The 18517-nt window shown below is 35.8% G+C and overlaps 1 protein-coding gene across 2 annotated transcripts in view; it reads left to right on the top strand.

The window, feature by feature from the left end:
* The first annotated feature begins 4423 nt into the window (after positions 1-4423).
* Positions 4424-18517, top strand: part of LOC136839582 (pro-resilin-like) — a 57556-nt gene continuing 43462 nt past the window's right edge. For both annotated transcript variants that reach the window (XM_067105841.1, XM_067105840.1), the window contains exon 1: positions 4424-4617. The gene's annotated coding sequence lies outside the window, so the exon portion shown is untranslated. The remainder of the gene's footprint in view (positions 4618-18517) is intronic.

Raw genomic sequence — 18517 nt, 5'->3', positions numbered from 1 at the left:
ACTGCGATGTCAAGGAGTGGAGAGGGCGCCTTTATATACCGTACGAGAGAAAGAAAGTTTCATGGTTTTGGATGTCGAAGAAAAGGAGGTCAAAGTGAGCCCCGCCCACTCGTGACCGACGGTTATTTTCGACCGCCGTTGATGGTCTCAACCGAAGGTTGAGTTTATGAAGGTACTGTCTAGCAGCAACATTTAGGTGGCGTATAGTTAGAAGACGGCTGGTGTCACAGACTGCTTTTAACGATCGCTGAAAATCTGGATCTCAGATTTAAGGTATAGAATCTTAAAGGTCAAGATTTTAGTCAAAATCCATCTTAGGTATTTTGTGAGTTCTTGTGTTTACAGAAAAATTAGTATACTAAATAAATGGTAAAACACTAGAATTATGTTCGATCTTCAGTGACAAAAGATAGAACCAAGGTCCTTCAAATATACTTAGAATATACTTGAAGGACCTTGAATAGAACAGGATGTCAGACTCTTTCGATGATGAAAGTCGTCTTGCCGTGTTGGTCGGTTGACTGAAAAAAGTTAAGTATACCTTAGTTTAACCAGACCACTGAGCTGATTAACAGCTCTCCTAGGGCTGGCCCGAAGGATTAGGTTTATTTTACGTGGCTAGGAACCAGTTGGTTACCTAGCAACGGGACCTACAGCTTATTGTGGAATCCGAACCACAGTATAACGAGAGATGAATTTCTATCACCAGAAATAAATTTCTCTAATTCTTCATTGGCCGGTGGGAGAATCGAACGCGGGCCAGCAGAATGCTAGCCGAGAACGATACCAACCCATCCAATGAGGAACTTGGTTGGTTGATTGAGACCAGAGGTATACATCAAGGCTCTTATTCCATTTTTCATCTTATCACACGTACGAGCGGCATTAAGGAAAGGGCCTGTGTTGATCATAGGGCCGAATTAATCTAAATCAACCTTCCTCTAGACCGAACTTGCATTTTATCGTCGTAACGTAAAAGATACATAATCGTGTCAGTAAAAGGTGGCCTCTAGATCACACAGCAGAAATTTACTCTTCTCGAAATAACGATTTACAAAAAGGAAAAAAATAACCCATAAAAGAGGAAATCTTACGGAAATGAATTAGAACCTCAAAAGTTCACTCGAAGCTGCAATGCTTTACTACCCTAAAACAGTTCATCTTGTATTTCATTATTCATATTTTTATCTGTTTATTCATTAATTTGTTCATTTATCTTTCGTTTTCTTTTCTGATAACTGATCTATTCTTTTTTGTATTTCATAATTGTAACTTCTTTCAAATGAACACCATATTCTTTGGAAGCTTGTATTTCAAGTCAATGGCCCCAAAAGGTTCCATATGAATGGGGGTTGATCTTCTGATTAACAGTCATAATGATGATATTTCGAAGATACACAGAGATCATATGATGTCACTAAGAGAGAGAGAGAGAGAGAGAGAGAGAGAGAGAGAGAGAGAGAGAGAGATGAACAGGTAATACGTTACTGATCACTACAACACATAAGATAGGTAGAGAGAGAGTTAATACGTTACTGATCATTACAACACACAAGATAGGTAAATAAATATGAGAGAGAGAGAGAGAGAGAGAGAGAGAGGGTTACTACGTTACTGATCATTATAACACGCAAGCTAGGTAGATATGAGAGAGAGAGAGAGAGAGAGAGAGAGAGAGAGAGAGAGAGAGAGAGAGAGAGAGAGAGAGAGATGAACAGGTAATACGTTACTGATTATTACAACACACAATATAGGTAGTTATAAGAAAAGAAAGAAGAGAGAGAGAGAGAGAGAGAGAGAGAGAGAGAGAGAGAGAGAGAGAGAGAGATGAACAGGTAATACGTTCCTGATCACTGTGGCCGTGAAGCCTAGGTAATAAAGGTCCGGAGAGGATGGGAATGAGAAGTTAGTGGCTGGGAAAATTGGACCGGTGGGGAAGCGGCGATGGAGGCATATGATCTACGGTACATTATAGAGTAGTATTTCTCTCATCTTGCTACTTCTTATTTTTTATTCTTTGGAGGAAAAGGATATTTGATAGTGACACAACTATCGTCGCTACACTCTGGTGTCGAGTTGTTTTATCGAAGTATCTTATTTTTTATGTTGCCAGTTTCTTATGCGTACTGTTCTGAAATAAACTTACAAACCGTGCCTACTAATATGTACCAGATTCAAGTATCTCACAATTTTATGTTTCAAGGAATCACGCCTTTGTGTCTAGATATATGAATCTTGGTTAGTGTTAATGTCGTAGGGAAAGAAAGATTTCCTTAAAATAAATGGTTAAGTCTTAAAGTTTATTTGAATCCTTATCAGTGGATCATGGTCCTTGCTTCACCTACATTTTAATCATCGTTCGTGTATGTAATTTGCGTCCACTACCATTACTTTGATTTTTCCCATTTACGTTGAAAAACGCAGCAAATTCACTTATCAACTTTCATATACTGGCTTTGTATCTCAAACTGGAGCAATTTACAATGAATTCAATGTTGCTCTTCTATGCATTTTGCATCTTTCCTCCCTAAACGTACAGTTCTTTCAAACTGCATCTGTAATATTCTGCTGACTTCCAGCTTCTCTTGTTTTAAAACCCAACCCTAGACTCATGCTACTTGGGTTGGTCACTTTATATTGAAAATTTATGTGAGGGAAGTAATTACACAATTCCTCATTGCAAAGTATCAAATTTCTTCCATTTCCGCAGATTCATGAACTCTTATAACGAACTCAATCTGTTGCAAGTGAATATTTCAAAGAAGATTTTAACCACAATGTTTCTATGTTCCCATAAACACTGCAACACCTTCAAGAATATTGGAACAGTATCAGCTGTTCCAATATTCTTTCACACACACATAAACGTAAAAACAGGCATATTTCCGCCTTCCAGCATTCTTACACACACATAAACGTACACACAAATACATCCCCTTGAACCACAAATCTGCTCTTAAAATTTCTCCCTTTCCAAGCGCGTTAGGTTCGTCATCTCAAAGCATACTGGCATCTTAAGAGTACAAAAAATTACCAAACCTTTGATTTACATTTGATACAAAATCTGCTCCTGCCGACCAGTTGGCTTATCCTGAAGAAAATAAAGATTGATCTTAATTGAATTTCATCCCTGAAACAATAAGCCTTTTGAAGAGGAATACCCTACCAGATCAAAGAAATTTACAAAGAACCTTCTTTTCTTTACTCCTTTGATCCGTTAGGTAAACTATCCGAAATGATATTCTGTAATCTAAAACTTGTCGAAACACACAGAGTCAAAAGCATTCTGTGTGCGTGTGTTTGTGTGTGCGCGCGCGCGTGTAATGCCTACAGGCCCGAACGGCTCTCAAAAGCAGACGACTATCGCTACCGTGAATAGCTCTGGTATTTACTCTTTCATGTAAACACCCACAATTGTCAAGCAGTGCGAAAGACCTCTGGCGCTCATACGTTTCCCGTTTGACATTAATAAAAGACAAATAGTTGAATTACCTTTCTCTAAATACGCGCATTCCACCTATTGATCCTCCCTGCAAACCTTTGCTCAAAAAGGACTTGACAAGGTTGCTTTTGTGAAAGAGGTATTCGTTCCGATTTATTCATTTATATCCACTTGATATTTATTGCATTCGAAGCAATAACGTCGATGATCCGGCTGAACTTCAAAGGAAACAGCCTACGAATTCCTACACAGTATACTTGTAATATGTATTTGCTATAAGGATAGTTTATAGGGTTTGTGGTAAATATTTCATCTGTATAAACTAGCATAGTAGTTTCACGACACAAGAATTCTTTTTAACTGTAACACACACATATATATACTGTATGTATATATATATATATATATATATATATATATATATGTGTGTGTGTGTGTGTGTGTGTGTGTGTGTGTGTGTGCGTGTGTGTGTGTATTCATCCATATACCTTTTTTCCCATTTGAGGTGCTTGCACCAGGCGTTAGCCATCCAACTCTTTCGGGGTAAGATCTCGAACCCCATCCTGCTTTAAACCTTAACTGTGACTACTGTAATCGCCTAACTACCAGGTGCATTGTTCATTGCTTTAGATCAATACAAATACAATGGATCTGAACAGAGCACACCCGCCCTTACCAAAGCTTCGAACCTGGGTCCTCGTTCTTGGTAAGTAAGAATGTTGCCGTTCACACCTCTACCTCTCCCTTGAAGAGTCAGTTGGACAAAAAGAGTCGTATCTGAGCGGTGCATCTCGTGGCTCAATTTATTATGAATCATAATAAATTTATGATCCGTGGATCACTCCCGGTGTAACGACCAACAGCAGTTCATCCAGTTGCAAATGTATAACCAGAGACCAATTTTAAAAATGATTCACTGTTCCATAGGGGGAATTTACTTGTAAATCAGTACCACGTAGTTCGGTACGCTGCCGCCAGGGCTGCGTTGCTTGCGCAGCCGCAGTCTTGCTGGGAGCTCCACACACTCGCGGGAACAGTGGAAACTGAAATGAAGCTTAGGGTCTTTTGCGATTTTTTTTATAGTTCGTTATCTTCATAATGGTTCGTTGTGAAGCCTATAATTGCAGAAATGGGCACATGAATTCTTCAAGGGAAAATGGAATAACATTTTACAGGTAAGCAAAGCATACTGAAGTTTATTTACCCATGATTTAGTGCTAGTCAGAGAAATGTCTTGTTAGCAGTAGAAACGCTCGTACTTTAAACGTCACATATTTTCATCATACATGCAGTTCACAAGCACAGTGGCGATTTCAGTTTTGAAATCAGAACATCATTAATCATATGTATGCCACATATTATAAAGTAAAAAAGTTATTGCTTATTTTTAAAAATGTTCAGTAGTACTGTATGACTATAGGTTGTTTCAACAAGTCTCTCGTCTTTTTTAGCGTTACCATGTCGTATTTTGTTAGTCATTAGGAATATTTGCAGTGGATAGGCCTAGACAATTATGTCTATGCCACCAGTTTTTCAGCTTTAGAAATGTAAGGGCAGCGTTAGGCTTGTTTAACGAAATGTGGTTTATCAAACTTAGTTTCTCGAAGACCAAAACGTCACACTCGGTGAGAGTATTCTAGGACGAAGTAAACAAACCGTAGAAACCAACTTTTATCATCAGATTCAGATTAAAGTGTAACTAATCCTGGTTTGATCCATGTTTTCAACAAACGGTGTCTCATAGATTGCTAATGGCAAGAAAATGAAGTTTGGTAGCGTAGACTAGACCAATGTCCTCAAGCTACTCAATTTGAAAGATGCCGTATCGTTTAAACCTTATTCTAAATATCACTTAATTTTAAATATGTAAAAATAATTTCTGTATCGTAAAAGTTATGGACTCATCATACCTTGAAGAATGGTGACAAGGCAAGGAATTTTTGACCAAGCAAACGCTAGACTTATGCTTATTGAAAATTAAGTTTGTAGCCAAGGCTAGACCGATGTCCTAAAACCACTCACTTGACAAAATGCTGTATCATTTAAACCTTACTCTAAGTATTACTGAATTTTGAACATATAAAAATTATTTCTCCGTAGTAAAAGTTTTGGAATCATCATGTCTTTAAGAGTGGTAAAAAGACAAAGAACCTTAACCAAGCAAACGCTAGACCTATGCATATTGATTCGGCCGGTAATATCTTGTTTTGTCCTTCTTTTATGAACTGCTGTATTCTAAGTCAAAATTATTTCTCTATGATAATCCTTATTTAACATTTCCCTATAAGTATCGTTCAAAAGCTTTTGGACAAGACCGAAAAAACTTTGGTAACCTTTGGCTGTCGTCGGTTTGTTTACGAGATGCTAGGCATGGCGGGAAAAACTCATCTCTATTAAACGCGTTGTCTTTACTTTCACTAATCAATGCTCCCCGGAGCACCAAAGTAGCTAAACATGCTAAACAAAATGCAGCTTGCTAAATGAATGTGATGCCGTCTCCACATTGATGCTATTTCTTGCTTGTCATTAAAAATGCTCTGCGGTTGGTAAGCCTGGAAGCTATTGTTCATATCAACTTGTCTTGTTTTCAACCTCTAACAGTGATGCTTGAGGGTAATAGTCGTGTATGTGTGTGTGCGTGTGTGTGTAAGTATGTGTGTGTATGCGTGTATGTTTATAGAGAATGTTTAGAATTATTTATGCGTATGCATGTATTTTACTGACTGTTCGACATAGAATAATATTTTACTTTTTTTTTATTACAAGGAATATTCAGAATGATTTATCTGTAGTATTTAGACTTCCGATTGTTTGATATTTGTTGATCAACATTTTATTTTTTTTCGTTGAAGGAGCATATATAGTTACAGTATTTATATGCTTATAGATCACTGATCGTCCAATAAGGGAATCAGTTTTTCTAACGAAGTTGCATTTGACTTTACGCTATCTCAGATATATACGGATTAAAACAGGTGACTCTGTTATGCAAAATTCTTCACTTCTTATAAATCAGCATTTCAGGTTTTTCTCTTGTTTTCTTTATCTTAAAAGAGAACATAGTTATTTTTATGAATATAGATTACAGATTGCGTAATAATGGAAGCAATTTTCAAATTAAATCATATTTGGCTTTACAATAATTGAGATATATACAGACTAGAATGCAAAAGTCTTTCTTTCAATACGACAGACTTCAGGGCAATAATATTTCGAAATATATAGCATAGTAATGACTATTTTACCTGTAATAAAATTAGACATCTTATAATAATTACACAAGAGGAGGACAAAGCCAATGTGATACCTTAGGTTTTCGTCTCTATAGTAAAGGACTTTGTTTCGGACTTGGTATTTCAATATGGCCGCCTGAGGTCACACGCTCAGCAGGGAGATCACCACTCTATGCTACTGGCTCTCTATGACTCTTACGCTTTAACAATACTGTCTAAAGTTATATAAAATATAAGATTCCTGCATGATTTTACTGTCCGACCAAACAGCATTTAACTTTTGTAGGTTATATTGCTTAAGTCAAGCTTTAAGTATCACATAATTATATTCGTGTTGATACTGTTGAACCAAGAGCATTACGGAGTGTTAATGAGTATTACGTATATGTTAAGGAGTGTAGGTAATTTAATAGTATTCATTCTTGTTCTGGAGAATCATCTAAAAAGCTGAATTGTTTTACGAATTTTCATAATCTCCGATGTAGCCCTGATCTGCATACATTACGTATTACATCAAGTGAACTCTACATACGCTATATAATACATCAAATGAAATCTACATACACTACGTAGTGCATTAAGTGAAATCTGCATACACTAAGCAATACATGAAGTGAAATCAGTCATATTTCCCTGTAAGAGTGAGTTATGTGTAGTGAAACATGTCAGCGTTTGTAGAAATCATTTAACTTCTAATCTAGGATATTTTAGGAGAAACAACATCCAGCATACCACGTGGTTCTTCCTTAACGTTGTGCCCTGAGAACTCTTATGACAAATGACCGGAGAAGTTTGCCATTAAAACTATAATAAACTCTTGCCAGATAATGGAATGAAATAGCAGTAAAGTGGTAGATAGCGGAGAAATGACAGGAGAAGTTTACGTAGCAATCATGCAGTCCATATCGCCAAGATGTTACTCAGAATTGTACCGTTCATACTTGCGTAAAAAAAAAAAAAAAAAAAGGGGGTTAAACAAAACAGTTTACAGTGGGTACCTATGTGAGGTTTACAGTTTCTGATAATTAAGATGATTACGTTTGTAAACACTTGCCTTGTAATTAATAGATTACAACTTTGTTCCATATAGGACACTGGGGTAACAGCATATGCCCTCAGCCTCAGTAAGCTGGCATGGTGTCTCAGTGGTCAGCGGTATAAGTCCAAGAGCAGGATCTTTGTCCATTCGCCTTTTCTCAGGCGTGATTACTCACTGATAATAATAATGATAATTAATTATGTTTATGTTTATTTTTCAAATCTTAATTAGCGAAAAGATCCAGAGACTGTTCCACTTTCCCCTAAAGGCCGCTGCATCTTAGTACATCAACAAGGTTGAATCTTAACGAAAATCCAGTATAAAAATGGTCCCTAGTGCGTCTGAGCCCCATGTCACGTTGCGCAATTTCGCCAGTCTTTTTCCAGAACCATTTCAGAAGAGTCTCTGATACATTCTTTTCAGCTCAGTGCAAGGGCGAACGTCGCTGAATGCCACTATGAACGTCACTTCCCGTGTTATTTCTACTTTATTTTTATTTCTGTTTTATTCTTATTTTTGACAAAATATGGGAAATCGGTCATTCAGCCCGTGCTTTGTATTCCCCATTGTAAGCAGATGCCAAAGGCCATGAGGTGACACGGCTGGAGAAGGGTCATAGGGTCACAGTCTTGTCCAAAATCGGTATGTTTAGAGATATCCGTATCCGGTTTTTGACTACTTCGGCATTTTTGCGACCTCATGACCTTGAAAGTAGGCCAGTATCATAACCATCTGGTTTACATAGTCAGGAAACCTTAGGATACCGTCCTTTCAAATTTCACGAAGAAATGAAAAGAGTATGGACGAAAAAATCAGAAAGAATGATGATAATAGATATAATACGTATGACAGCAAATCACTTCACCGCAGCGATACTAAAGTTTAATGATGAATAGCCAATACTTTAACATGAAATAAACTAATGTATTTTATATATGAGCATAAACTTTTATCCAATAATAACGATATCAATGAAACGCAAGAGCATCATCACAGCCCTCCCCTAGGGAGAGCTGGCAGCATTTGTTTGATTTAGACTTGAACTGTGGGAAATTAATAATATATCGTGTCAGATTCGTTATCATTTTCTGGGATTAACAGCTGTTAAAACCATATAATGGCAGTGGTATTGCGTCTGTAATGTCCATGTCCTGGCAGAATCTATGCTTACGTGTAGAGCACCTTTTACAATTTTTTTTTTACCTTATAATTGCCATTTGATGTATATTGTATCCTACGAATAATATCTATCTATACGTCTCTCTTATACGCCGTCCTCTAAGCGATGATGATTTCAGAGGCACTTTTCTTATTAATCAGTTCTTTGTCAGGTTCTGACTAACCGCAGGCTTTTATGCTTTAAGCAATTCTCTCATATTAAAGATTTAAATTCATTGTGCATTCATGAACACATTACATCTTTTCTCGTCTGGAAAACTTTCCGTATCTGCAGAGACCTCAAGATTAGAGTAATACCAGAAAAAGAGCCAGATAAGGTGGCAGTATTTCCATACAAAGAAAAGTAACGGCTCTCTCAGTGGTCAGGGTGATTGATAGCTTGTTAATCTTGTGTTCCATTTCGCTGTTGACTTTCGTAACAATACAGCTTTGCTTTAGCAAATCACTATATTTCGTAGTTTTAAAATGCACTTCCCTTCTAGGTTCACTCGTTACGTATTTCTGAAAAGAAGGATGAAATAAATACAGTTTTTTTAATTTCCTTACATAGCACCGAAAACTTTGACTGAATGAAACACCACGATCTTCTTTGGCCATACCATTCATGAGTTTGAATAATGGCTTAGGAAAGATGTCGGTAATAAAAAGAGATTATCATATAGCCGGAGAGCAATTGATAGCTGGAGGATCATGTATGTATACATATATACATATATATGTATATATACAGTATATATATATATATATATATATATATATATATATATATATATATACATATACATATACATATATATTATATATATATATATATATATATATATATATATATATATATATATATTTATTTATTTAATCTGCATGCACAAATACACATACAAATCTCTCCCTTAAGCCATCCGCCCTCCCCCACCTTGTGCGATTACGTAATTTTACTTGAAAATCGTTATAGCTGAACATTATACAAAAAATGATATTACTTGAAAAGAAAATATACGAAATAGTTTTTAATACGTTTCAAGAAAATTCAAGGCTTCGTAATCTTTGATTTGGAACACGTAACCTTCACGGCTTTGCAAATGAACAAATATAAGAACATTGATAATGTTCCACTTGAAGCGTATCTTCAGTTATTTTTATTACCATATCAACTTTTTATGGAACGCAATTGTTGTTACATTAACGACATTACATCGCCATTACTGCATCAAAAGACCACACCCATTTGAATCTGAGAGGAATACAAAGGGCTTCGGGAGGGATGACTTTGTATGTTGTCACATACCGCGTAATCATTTCAAGTCAAAATCTGTTTTATACTTATCGCATTTCTGCTGTTGTGTCTTGAGCGAGATGAGACACTCCCATGATCTCTCATCGCGAATAAGAAGCTAATAATGGGACGGTACTACTTCAAGGGCAGGTGACGTCCAGTCGCACGCTTTATTGGCGAAACCAGAGCAGGGTTAAATGAACTCTCTCTCTCTCTCTCTCTCTCTCTCTCTCTCTCTCTCTCTCTCTCTCTCTATCAGTGCAAGGGCAGCAAGATTTGTTTCATGTATCCCTCTAGGCTTGATGATGGTAACCAAGCACATTTTAAACGGTATGGCTAATCATTTTTACGTAACGGAAAATTGCCTCTCCTCCTTAGCCTTGGGTTATTAATGTTCACTTGTTACTGTATTGTGTTAAAATTTGAATTATTGGGAGGTTAAATATTATATCGATACAAAAGGTCTTATATTAAAAGAGCGACTTAGGGAAAACAAAATGAAATTACGGTTTGAGGTTTCCGCAAGATATACACGTATGCTGATACCGTGGTGGTGCATTTGATGTGATGAATTCGTCATTGTACCTACAACCCAATTTACTTCTTTCTTTCCTTTCTTTATTTTCGTTTTCTGCTCAACTTCAGTAAGATGACGCGGATGATGATGTATTTCCTGTTGCCCAAAACGAGGTACATACACGTCTCTCCTTAGCTTGAAACATAATTTACCTCAAACCACAACATACTTCCTGTCCTTTATTTGAATTTCCTAGAACATTTTATTGCAAAAGAAGACGAAAACTTTCTCGATTAAGTAGGATATCTGAAATTTTAATAGTTTTAAAGTGTTGTTCTCTAAACTATCTGTCCTTAAACCCCCGCCCCCATGATCTTGATATTTTGCCAACATCTCGAGCATGTACATTCTCGAGTTGCTTATCTGCAATTCGTTTGTCCGTTGAATATCATATTCTTTCTATGAGTATTATGGTGCATATAGCCTTCAATTTGAACATTTAAACCTTTACATTACTCTATCCTTTCTCTTTCAACTTCAGAACTTATTTCCATGTCCGCATAACGCCCTCCAAATTTCCTGTTTTGTTAAACCAGGAGCTTAAACCCTGAGGTCAGATTACCCAATCAAGGGAGAGACACACAAATTCATTCAACTCGCGAGAGGCGCCCAGGACCCACTAAATGGGTCCCGGACGCACTTGGCATGGGGTAATTTAAGTATATCTGGAGCTGCCTGAAACTAAATGCAATTAGAGGACTCCTTAAGTTCGTGTTGAGACATGGAGTATGGACCTGCGAAGGCGAGAGAGAACGTGTTTACGTATTCATGTGTTTACGGTTTAATTAGGTCGGGTCATGTCAGTAATCCAGGTCACGTCTCAATCTTGGTGTTCTGTTCTTAATGACTGCGCAGGACCGCTACGTGCCAGACAGTAGTACATTGCTAATCGGATGTAAAAGAGTTCAGCCTTCAGAGGAATAAATGTTGTTGATGAGAGTGAAGTACTAATGAGAGAGAGAGAGAGAGAGAGATAACAAATAATACATGATATTATGGAGAGACAGAAAGAGATAAATAAGTTACACATGATGTTACAGGATGAGATAACAAGTAATAAATGATGTTATGGAGAGACAGAAAGAGATAAGTTAGTTATGCATGATGTTACATGATGATTTCAACTCCAAAGATGACAGCGCATCTTTTAAAATCCAATGAAAAGAAACACGGATATGGGAGCATTTAAAATCAAATTAAAGCTACCGAACATTAGACTTTCAATGTAGAATTGGATTCACGAATTATTGTCGGTTATTGCATAACACATCCAACCATTTTTTAGGTTTGAAAATATTCTATCAGTTATTAAAAGCCTGTAGATAGATGGACACACACCTATGCACAAATGCTCTATTGACTTAGTTTTTCACGAATAAATCTCACTCTTCTAATCAGAATATTTCTAGCTATGCAAATATGGCGTCAAGGATCTTAAAAGACATTACGTAAGAAATTTTTCAAATCATGTGAATGCCTTTGCAAATTTTGCTGTTAATGTCGAGCTTTCTGTGAAACATAATTGTAGATATCTCTCTCTCTCTCTCTCTCTCTCTCTCTCTCTCTCTCTCTCTCTCTCTCTCTCTCTCTCTCTCTCTCTCTCTCTCTCTCTCTTTCTCTCTCTCTCTCTCTCTCTCTCTCTCTCTCTCTCTCTCTCTCTCTCTCTTCACACCTGTAAGGAAACATAATATCATTCTCAATCTCCTTTTACTTATTATAAACAATAGTTGCAAAAATAATGATAATGATTGCATTGTTACAAATTTAAAACACAGACATTGGTATCCTTCGCTGAAACTTTTACACATGAAGGAAAGTGAAGGTCTGCACTCCAAGCTCATTTCCCTACTAATACGGGCATTTTGTATCATGACCTCATACAAAATGCAACTGAAGCCCTCTCACTTGTTTTGTAACCCTGAAATTTCCTCTTTGACAAAGGAAACTCCTTTATATATATATATATATATGTGTGTGTGTGTGTGTGTGTGTGTATAATGTATGTGTATATATATTAATAGTTTATATATATACATAATATATGTGTATGTACATTAATAGTATTTATATATATGTGTGTGTAAACCAAAGCTTCATTATTCTAAATGAGGGATTTTTCATCTCCGATTTCTCGGTAAATGTAATCAGAATTTCATGCCTATTTGCAAACATTTACCTTTCGATGAAGTGGTATTTTGTTCTAAAAAAATCATACAGTCCAATGACTCATTTCCATTTGAATTACAAACAATTGCGCCAATTAGACCAGCACGTTTTGATATGCATGATGCAAAGTGACGTCTAAACGGAGAGTGAAATTTAAAATGAGAGCATTGTTTCAGTGTCATCCGGTACGTGCCATCTCTCCCTCGCTAGTTGTGTCATGACACCGTTAAAGGGAACCACCTGAACAGCTAAATAATAGCGTTCTCTAATGACAGAGTCTCCGGGAACCGCACGTTCCCAGATAGCGGTCGAAGTGACCGACCGTGTAATTGGGTGCTGTTTACATAAGGCCCGTCGGTGTGGATCTGTTTTCCTACTGAATTCGTTTAGAGGTGGATTTGTTTACTTGCTTTTTTCTGCTCTGTCTCTTTAATAATAATAATAATAATAATAATAATAATAATAATAATAATAATAATAATAATAACAATAATAATAATAATAATAATAATAATAACTCCGATGAAGTTTACTTGAGAGTGGGTCTTCTCCCGAGATATTCAATAATCTGTAATAATAAAATCCGAGTGGATCTTGTTTTTCCTCTCGTGGTTGACATAACACAGCCGCCCACCCCTTGCAAACCGGTTTGTCCGCCCAGGGTGGGGCTGGGTAGGTAGGGCAAAGGGAGGATAGGGGAGACATCCACCCTCCTCCTCCAAGCCTGTTTGTCCGCCCCGGGTGGGACGGGGTAGGTAAGGGATCGGGAGTGTATGGGAGACAGCAGCGCTGGGGTTCCAGCGCGCATAGCGCGTGCCAACAAGCTTTTAATAATAATAATAATAATAATAATAATAATAGAAGTAGTAGTAATAATAACAACAATATACTTTATTTCGGTTCAGTTCGTCGTTGGACGGGTCGGTATAGTTCTCGGCGAGCACTCTGCTGGGTCCGCGTTCGAGTCTCCGGCCGGCCAATGAAGAATTGAAGGAATTTATTTCTGGTGATAGAAATTCATTTCTTGGTATAATGTGGTTCGGATTCCACAATAAGCTGTAGGTCCCGTTGCTAGGTAACCAATTGGTTCTTAGTCACGTAAAATAAGTCTAATCCTTCGGGCCAGCCCTAGGAGAGCTGTTAATCAGCCTCAGTGGTCTGGTTAAACTAGGATATACTTAACTTTAACTTATTTCGGTTCATGCCTACATGAAAATAAACAATAAGGATGCTATAGAAACAACAAAATATAATAATTCATAAAAAATAAATTACCACTACTACTACCCGTAATAATGATAATTATATAAGAGACATGAAAGTAAAGGTAGTGATGGGCTCAGTTAGAGCAATGGAATGTTATCCACGCCTAATCAGTTGTGTAAGGGGAATGAAAAAGTCTTACTGAAAAGATCGGTCATTAACCATCATCATCATTATCATAATGCTGAAGTAAAGTCACAATGTTGTGGATAAATTGTTCCCATTAAACATCCACAGTAATTCCGCTATCTTCTATTTTGGTCAAGGTTTCGAGCAGAGTAAAAGACTTTGGAATTATTGCGGATTTTCAGTGGGCAACAGTAATAATGATAATAATAGTAATAAGTAGCAGCAGTAGTAGTTGCTGCAGAAGTAGTAGTAGTAATAATAACAATATACTTTACTTCGGTTCATGCCTACATGAAAATAAACAATACGGATGCTATAGAAACAACAAAATATAATCATTCATAAAAAATAAATTACCACTATTACTACCCGGCAGTAAACATAAGAAAGTCCAGTAACAATAATGGCTCACGAAAAGGAAAAACAAGAAAAATAAGACGAAACGGAGCAAAACAGTAACGAAAAATAACTGGGTTAAACGAGACGAGGTAATTATGTACAAAAGTCGCCCATCGTCAATGAAGATCACCAACAGGACGGACGTTATGGTGATCAGAAATAGCACTAGTAAAAAATATCTTTAGATATAGTAGTCATTTCATATATATATATTTGTATATATATATATATATATATATATATATATATATATATATATATATATATATATATATATATATATATATATATGTACGTATATATAACTATTTGACCTTCTCTTGACATGTGTGCCCATTCTGTCTTCCTCTCTTTTTTTATTTGTTATTCTGTAAATTATTACATTTGTCTCTTGTATACATTTATTTATGCAGCCTTTGTAAATATTTATGCTAGCAATGACCACTAGGCTGTCCTTCCTCCTGAGCCATCACCTGTTAGGTGAAACGTTTTGATTTATATATATATATATATATATATATATATATATATATATATATATATATATATATATATAATATATATATATATATATATATATATATATATATATATATACTACTTTTTATATTTATATGTATATATGTATGTATATATTTATATAATATATATATATATATATATATATATATATATACTTTTATATATTTATATGTATATATGTATATATATATATATATATATATATATATATATACTTTTATATATTTATATGTATATACGTACAAACATATACATGTATATATATGTATTATATATATAACATATATATATATATATATATATATATATATATATATATATATATATATATATATATATATATATATATATATATTATATACAGTATATAAATACATATATACTATTTTTTCATAAATGTCGACCTTGTTATTTGCTTATCTAATTCACGAGTATAACTTAAACCGTATCTGTAATTCAAAATCATACTTAGCTTAATGCCATGACCTTTCTGAATACCGTAAGAAATCTATAAATATAACTTCGATAAAAAAAATATGATATCCATATTACTTAAGTGTTTTTCCATGTTAGCTTCGATTTTTCTAATCGTATAAAAAAAATTACATATCTAGCCAAGGGCATGAATGAAAAAATCAGATTGAAATAAACGAATCAATCTTCAACGCCTGTGGTCATACTTTACATATTGAAAAGGTTTAATAATTTTTTTATTATTGCTGAATAAACTTGAGACTCCTTTTAGTGACCGCTATCCTCTTAGTGATGCTGTGACTCACAAGGGACTGAGGAAGAGTCCTGTATTTTAGCACTTTCCGTCGGAGTGAATAGTGACATTTACTCCGTGGCTCGCGCCTTCAAAGATTTAGAATATTATGTAACTGTCTTCTGACAAAAAACAAACGAACAAACAAACAAACAGGCTGTCGGTCAACGCAAAAAGTAATGGGGAGGAATGACGCAAGAAAGGCAAGAGTGATTGGCAGGCAGAGTAGGGGGCGTCCAAGTAATTAATATTTTTCTCGAATACATATTAGTTAACCTTTTATGTGATTTTTAATTACTTATTTAATAAAAGCTTGTATTTATCTTGAATCATTAAATTTTTTTATTGCGTGTCTGTCTGTCTCTGTTTTTAGCTTTTTATTCACGTTTTGCACTCTATATATTCATTGACTATAACTTACCAATATCTGTCTTTTTTTTTAGCTGACGGTAAATACCCGCAGCCGATATCACTAAAGATAATAGTGATTAGCGGAAGTTTATGCTGGTCACCATCCACCAGGGGTTATAGTTTGCTTTCATCACCAACCACAATCAAGGTAGAATCTCCACTGATACGGGCTGCGTATATTTAACGTCAGCGCAACAAAAAAAAAAAAAGTCTATTATCATTTCTATCCCATTCAGTAATTTGATTTCACCATCACTTCCCCGTTAATTTTCGTCATAAGTCGAATGTTCCTCCAACTTATAAAATAAACTGCGTCAAACTGCAAGGAACTAAAGTTCTTCTGAGCTTTAGTCCTTTAGGCATCTAGAATTCATCTGTTATATCACCACAAGAAAAGAATGGAACCAATGGTAGAAAACAGATCCGTAACTTATTAGCTAGTCTTACGGTCAGGTCTCTCTTTAATTTCCTATTGATATCTGTATTTCACTGACGGTCTGTTCTTTAATCTTATTTTCATATTTTTATAAATAACCTGAAGTATATCAGCCAGCAACTGAGGATTCTTTCCTTTAAGGGCAACGACTAACCTCGCCCGATTCTCTGGACTGCTTACTACCAGAGACTGCTGTGCTCGTATATTCCTTTTATGCCTATACATGTGCTTTGACTGTATAAAAGATCTTTGTTAAATCTTCAGATCTTCTATGAAGATTCCTTTTCTTATAAGATATCTCCGTCGGTAAGAGGAGCTTCCAGTAATCGACAATTGACAGCGTTAAGGACTAGCGAGTTATAACGTCAGTTCTCTCGATTTCATTTAAGTGAAGGGAATCACCTTCAGCGGGGCAAGTGTATGGTTATAAACGGACGGAATGAGAAGGCGCTCTACGGTAATCCCTAAACTTTCCTTTATGCGAGAACTAAAAAAAGACGAGAAAACATTTTAGGAGATACCTTGAATACTTCTCAACCCTCTCTGTCGATTTCATGGGCGGACCTACTCACTGTGATTAAGCTCAGAAATTCTTTTGGGCAGAATAGATGGAGATCAACTCGGAGCTGATTAGAGTTTTTCTGTCAATTTCCATTGGCGTAGCGTCATCTGGGTCCTCGGCATTGTGAAGGAAATGGCTATAAGGACAGATAACGGAAGCTTAAAGGTGCTCGAGAGAGGTAGATGATCATCGCTGATCGAAGTCAATTTAACCGAAAAGAATAGATGGGGAGAAGAAGAAGAGGAGCAAAAAAGAAAAGGAGAAAGAAAAAAGGGTTTAATGAAGGAAATTTTTTCTGCCCCTATCTGCCTCAGTCTCACTACTTCTATTCTTTCCTTAAAAGAAAAATCGGCTCTTAATTGCTTTTTGATGTATAATAAGAAAATTATTGATCTAACGTTAGGGGATAATTTCTGTCATGGAACAGTTTCAGAGCGAACCTGTATAAGATGACACTCTCACCCTCACTATTCCATTTTTTACAATTTAAAATTTGAAATTCGTTAGATGAGAAATAATAAAAAATGTTTTTTTTTTGTTTTGTAAACATATTTCTATTCAGCTATATTCAAGTCAAGAAAGCTTCTAAACATCTGTTGCATCTTTTGTTATTTTTCTCTAGACTGCATGACGCGGAGAAGCTAAGTTCTTTACAGGTACAACATAATTAAGAGTCCATATCAGATTATTCAATTTTTTTTAGGTCAGTGCTGAAATAAATGAATCATCAAGAAATGAGCTATACGCACACGTGGCGCATGGCCTCAAAGAAAAAAAAAGACTTCAAAATGTATTTAGGAAAGAGAAAATGGAAGGAAAAGTTTGCTAGGTAATGAGTGAGTGCAAATAATGGTAAGAACAGGAGTGGTTGGTGGTAAATGTAAGAGAGAGAGAGAAAGAGAGAGGTGACCTCTAATAAATTATGAGTCCAAGAACAGAAAAAAATGATGACATACGGAAATGATGGTATTAACATTTTCAAATTATCGAGTAATCATGACATTCATCTTATCCCAGTGAACGGTCTTGCCCTATGCTCCTCCATCTCTGAAGAGATAATCCGATCAACTTTAATCTGACAACCAAAAAAAACTAATGACGTTAACAGCCAGCCATATTC

Source organism: Macrobrachium rosenbergii, chromosome 6 (genome assembly GCF_040412425.1).
Source record: "Macrobrachium rosenbergii isolate ZJJX-2024 chromosome 6, ASM4041242v1, whole genome shotgun sequence".
Taxonomy (NCBI): Eukaryota; Metazoa; Arthropoda; class Malacostraca; order Decapoda; family Palaemonidae; genus Macrobrachium; species Macrobrachium rosenbergii.
The sequence above is the reverse complement of the archived record's forward strand: the minus strand, read 5'-3'. Positions and strand labels throughout refer to the sequence as shown.